Source organism: Thamnophis elegans, chromosome 8 (assembly GCF_009769535.1).
Source record: "Thamnophis elegans isolate rThaEle1 chromosome 8, rThaEle1.pri, whole genome shotgun sequence".
NCBI classification, from domain to species: Eukaryota; Metazoa; Chordata; class Lepidosauria; order Squamata; family Colubridae; genus Thamnophis; species Thamnophis elegans.
In genome coordinates, this window is record NC_045548.1 from 66362248 (window position 1) to 66368723 (window position 6476).

The following is a 6476-nucleotide window of genomic DNA, read 5'->3' on the forward strand; positions in this document are numbered from 1 at the left end:
CATTATGTTTGTTCTTACAAGCACCATTAAAACAAACCCCTCCGAACATTTGCACTAAGCAACAAAAACCTTCTTCGACACGAGTTACAAAGAGGAATGGGAAACAAGTAATTTAAACAAAACTCCCATTTAATTTTATAACTCCCGAGCGGTCTCTCTCTCTCCCTCTCTCTCTCTCTCCTTTGGAGCTCCAAATCCATTTGCCCATCCAGGTGTGCCTTGTCTCCCTAATCCAGTTACAATCCTTACCTTTTTATTTGAAGGGTGGGTGGGGGGTGTATATGCCTTTCCTTTGTGCTTGCCTTGAAGTTTGGTCTGTTAAATATTAGCCCATGACCTTTTGCTGATTGGCTTCAATTAAGCCTCTGGATTTCCTCTTCCTGAGCCTAAGTCAAGTTACAGTGGAAGAATAATAAAGGCAAAAAAGGAACGTGTTGCAGCCGTCCAAATAATGGCCCCTGATTGTCAGCAATGGAAAGTGAGCATCACTTGGAGATCCCACCCACTGGGAGCCTTGATGGCATAATTTATGGGCAGCCTTTTGAAACCACCAGTAGCTCAGGCAGTTCTGTTTCTTCTCACGCATGGACAAATATATAGCCCCCCTCTCCCTGGGTCTCCCAGGATAGGAAATGGAGTGGGGAGGTTTAAAATATAATAATTGGAGGAAACCTAAGTATTTGGGCCAAAGGAGAAGAAACAGGCCGGTGGAGGAGGCAGGGAGGGAGAATGGGCAGTTCTCACTGTAAAACAAAGCAGCAATGTTTCAGGAAGACATCTGACATAAGATACTAATCATAATTTCCCTGGATCCAGTTATCCAAACAGAATATGCAAAGCAAACTGTTCTTGAACAAAACTGTAAGTCTATTCATTCCAAGGAAGGAGAAGGCTGTGTCCAGTCTCTAAGTATTCTGCACCTGAAGGCTGTTTCCAGGGGTGGTATTCACTTACTTTCCCTACCAGTTCACACATGTGAGCACGTGCATTGCACACACATGCTTTGCTTGCACATGCCCCATCCACCCATGTGCTTGGCCTTCCACGCATGGCTTAAAAATGTGCCTAAATAGGAAGGCATAGAGCCAGAGCGGGTGGGCAGGTCCACCCATGATTTCCACTACCGGTTCGGCTGAATACCGCCTGTAGCTTTTTCTTCCTATCCCTATTTTGATAGGGCTCCTAATTTTGTTTCATCATTCTGGTATTAAAAACAACATAAGGATGGGGAAACTTATGCAGATTACGCGTGACATATTCTGGAAGGGAGAACAGACGGTTTTGCCAGTGCTTGAATTCCATGATGCATTATCAAAAAGCGAGCAGCCATTTGAACTGTGATGGGTTCAAAAAATAAAATCCACGTTAAGAAAAATAAGGAGAAATGAAGATTTACCAAATAATATTAAAAACAACAACAACAACAACAACAACAACAATAATAATAATAATATTGTTGTGTACACTTGCCTTTAGGGGGTCTCCAGTATCGGCAGTATCTGTCATATGCAGAAAAAATAAAAAAATCCCAGCAATTCAAATGAATATAAAGATTTATTGTAAGCCTGAACTCGCTATAAGAATCTGAGCTACAAACAGTCAAAGGACATAAGCATATCCTTAATTGGTCTAATAAATATACTTTCATATTGCAAGTATCAATTTGAATTTTTAGTGTCACACAAGCAGGCCGTATGAGGAAAGTATGAATAGCAATGGAAAACCTGGCCAGATTTTCAGACCAGCTGCAGATGTAAAATTATGTGGGAGTTCTAGTTGTACTAGGTTAGAGGTACAACCACAATGCTATTGGTAATGGTGGCTTGCATAGTTAGAGCACTGGGTTGACAATCTGCAAGCATGAGCTCAAGACCCTAGTGCTGATGTGTTTCAGGGTGAGTTCCCATCATTCCCTCCAGCTCTTGCTGACCTAGCAGTTTGAAAACATGCAACTGTGAGTAGATAAATAGGTACCACTTTGATGGGCTCATTAACAGAGACATGAAAGGAGCTCCCAACTGGGCATACCCCCCCCCGGACAATTTGTGATGTCACCAGTTAATTCTTTCAAACTGGAAGTGCTTTGGTGTTTCCAACAGGAATACAATACGAATGCCGCTCTTGAATTAAATCTTCACAGGTTGATGGTAAAACAGCAATTTCTGCATAATTTCTTGGCAAAGCAGCAAGATTTTGCAAAAACCCTTTTTGGAAAAAAAATGCTTTCAAATGGAACAGTTTGGAGTTGAAAGCACAGCCCTCGCCCCTGGTGTTGGTTTGTGTTGTTTATTCCCATCAACTACCCTCTAAACCTGGTGTAGAAAAGACAGAGTATCTCTTTCAACCACAACTAGACAAAAAGGGAGCCATCTGAGAATATTCCACTCATCAACCACCTCTCCATGGGTGAAGGCCATCACAGTAGAACCCAATTTATGACATGTTCTATACAATTTAATGTCATGACAGCCCCGATATAATTCATTTTAGTGCTTTTCCATGAAATATGTTTTTCCATTGCCCCTTCATAGATTGCATACGGAGACAATGAAATAAGCTTCTGGTGACATCTCCAGAACTTATTGGAAGAGAAAGTTGTTGTTGTTGTTGTTGTTGTTGTTGTTGTTGTTATTCACTCTGACAGGACCATTCAGGAGACTTTCATAGATGCTTCTTTCTTCTTGCTGTTGTTTGTTGCAAAGTTGTGTCCGACCCATCGCAACCCCATGGACAATGTTCCTCCAGGCCTTCCGGTCCTCTACCATCCCTTGGAGTCCATTTAAGCTTATGGCTACTGCTTTGGTGACTCCATCTGGCCAACTCATTCTCTGTCGTCTCATTCTTCTTTTGCCCTCAATCGTTCCCAGCATTAGGTTCTTCTTCAGTGAGTCCTCTTTCTAAAGGTAATCTTTGCTATAATCCAGACATCATCATCAACATCCTCAATTATAATAATGCAACATCTATGAAATTAATCCTGGGAGATTGATCATCCTGTTGATTGATAGTCCTATCCTATCAGAGAATTAGATCGATACACCTGTGTCATACCACTGCTTGAATGATCACAAGAGATTACATTTGAAATATGAAGCAGAGGGAACCCAAATAATGTTATGGTGCATCTAAATCTCTTTCCTTCTACTGAGGACAACATCAACTGCAGTTAGTCAGGCAATGTACTTCTCTTCTTCCACCAACATTGCCACTCCACATTTGGATTTGTGCATTGCACACTTTTCCTACAGTTCTATCCGGTGCAAACCATCAGATTGAACATGGGAAGAGTTCAGTTAGCTATTTTATTTCTCAAGCCTATAACAAAGGAATCTTCTCAGACTGGCGGTTTGCTCCTAGGCCAGACTAGATAAAGTTCAACACATTCAAGGGAGGTCAGACTTTGCCCTCTTGTGCCCATGTAGGGATTCCAGATTAATTCCTTATTTGACTCCTCCCCACTGGCTCAGCCAGTCTCTCACCAACATTTTCCTTCCTTATAATCTCACGCATACTTCTGGGAGTTTGATATTTCGGTGCAGACAGTGGTGGGATTCAAACATTTTTACTACTGGTTCTGTGGGTGTGGCTTGGTGAGCGTAGCAGGGGAAGGATAGTGTAAAATCTCCATTCCCTCCCGATCAGCTGAGACTCAGGAGGCAGAGAATAGATGGCGGTGGGGCCAGTCAGAGGTGGTATTTACCGGTTCTCCGAACTATTCAAAATTTCCACTACCGGTTCCACAGAACTGGTCAGAACCTGCTGAATACCACCTCTGAGTGCGGAGACAAAAAAAAGTGTCCAGCAAAATTACCATGAAAGTGCAGTATCTAATGACCAAATGGGCAAGAAAATGCTTCTTGGATTTGCCAGCCTAGCTGGAGGTAAGCAGATGACCATCCCTGCCTCTGATATCTTTCTTTGATTAGCAGATCATTGTCCCTGTCTTTCTGTCAGGCACAAGCAACCAGAGCCACTCGTAAATAGCTAAATGTTATTGTTCTCTACCTAAATTACAAGATTCTCCCTAGAATGCTTTCCTGTCTCTGGGAATGACCAGATAAGGCTTTATGGATCTTGGGAGAGCTTATGCCTCTTATGGCCAGAATGGGAAAAGCTGCTTGGCCAACTTGCCATGGCCAACTCACCATGGGACAATTCATCGTAGGCAGAGGTGGGTTTCACAGAAGTTTACCATGTGTGTGCCACACCTGCACACACTTGCTTTGTGACCACACATGCCTTCCATGCATGCACTTTGCTCGTGTGCACAGCTTGCACGCATGTGCACGGCTTCGAAAACATGGCTAAATAGCACGGCATAGAGCTGGGGCAGCCAGGGCGGGCCGACCCCCATCCACAGGTCGCCACTACCAGTTCCTGCAGGTCGCCACTACTGGTGTTCCTGAACCAGTCCAAATTGGCTGAATACCACCTCTGACCATGAGTCAATTCAACCATTCAATTTAATCACTTAAACTAATATTTTAAATAAAACAATATTTTATTTTAATTTTTGTCATTCATGTTTCATTGTGCTTCTCCTTTCTTGTCCTTTCTTTAATTATTTTATTCCGTCATTTCTTCAATATTAGAGTAACTCTTGCCCTGCTATATTGTCCCATGGCAAGTTGGCCATGGTGAGTTGGCCACAGTGGGCAAGGTTTCTAAGCTAAGCCCTTACTTGATCCCTCCCCCAGTTTCAGACTAGCTGTCAGTTTCCCATCACTCTTAAGTACATCTCCAAAGTACCCTAAATTGTCCACATTGGATATTTTGTGTAGGAGATGACCAGGCTGAACCCAATCGAGGAATCAAGAATGTCATCAGTTTGGAGTCCCTTCATGCCCACAAGAGGTCTAAGTCCAGTCCTCCTTCAATTCAGTTGACTCTTATCTATAGCAATAGCAATAGCAGTTAGACTTATATATCGCTTCATAGGGCTTTCAGCCCTCTCTAAGCGGTTTACAGAGTCAGCATATCACCCCCAACAATCCGGGTCCTCATTTTACCCACCTCGGAAGGATGGAAGGCTGAGTCAACCCTGAGTCGGTGAGATTTGAACCGCCGAACTGCAGATAGCAGTCAGCTGAAGTGGTTGCAGTACTGCACTCTAACCACTGCACCACCTCGGCTCTTATCTACCACCAAGTTGCCTTGACCATTGGTAGTTTGGATTCTTTTTGAGAGATAGCATGGAATAAACTTGTACTTATTTGAAGAACTCTGGTTCCGGATTTCTTGCATGTAACATTTTGGGTCAGAAGAAGGAAAACCTCACTTCTATCAAGTTTTTCTTATTGAAAAAGTACTCCAATTCAAATGCTAGTAAATAACAATCAAATATCAATAATCCATTGCTACAATTCGGGTATTGATTTCTTCTTGCAGAAGTTCATGCTTTAGGCAGCCCCTGAACCTCCCAAGTCCACAATTCTTGATGTAGATTCCAAAAACTGGAGACAGAAAAACATGTGCAATTTGAAGAGACAGCAATCAACTCAGTGTTATTTTAAACACTCTTGTTGATGTCGGCCCCCAGTGTGGCAGTAATAGGACAAATCATGAAACATACAATCCTGCTATCAATTACAACGTTTGCATTTGCATTTTGTTTAGCTCAGAAGAAGCAGAAGATGCTTGATCTGCCGGCTATTGTTAAGATAACTCATTGTTTAGATCCCCCTGTTCATCATCCAGCAAAGAGTTTTGTGGTTTGGCACTTTCTCAAGCCTGGAAAGTATGACTCTCTGGGTGGAGTATGTGTCCATATTTTCTATATGAGCAGCATGGGAACGCTGCTCAGTTTTGTGAAACTAATGTGCGAATGATCAGCCGCCTATGTGCTGTGATGCAAGAGGCATTTTCTTCTGCCTGCACTTATAATTCTGCCTCTCAAGAGATCAGCCACAGAAGACTAATGGGAAGCTAATCAGGACAATAAATTAAAACCTCGTACACAGTAGAAATCGCTTTGGAAATATACAAGATCTGCAAGCCATTCTCTTCTTTTACTGTTGTTGAGTAACTACAGTTGCTAATCATTGTTACAACATTTTTCACATGGAGAGTGTTAACGGACTTGCCTAAAGGACTGCTTATCCAAGGATATTTGTCTCTCTAATGTGGGGAAGGACAAGTGGTGGAGCTGAGACCTTTGTTCTGTCTGCCCCAAGTCCTCTCTGATCATGCCAATGAATCAGGATTGCCCTGGTCTAGGTAGGATGTGATCCTAACTCTTGAGTAGCATCATTCTGAAGGACTGTCTCTTGCTGGTTACGTCTAACCAACCTACCAGAGCAGGGGGGGCAAGGAATCTTGCGGGTCCCATCCCCTAAGGACATACTGTATTTTTTGGAGTATAAGACACACCGGAGTATAAGATGCAGCAAGGTTTTGAAGAGGAAATTTTTTTTAAAAAAAAGTTTTTGCACTCTGCAAACCTCCTCAAAATGGCCCATTTTTTGCAAAGGGCCCTT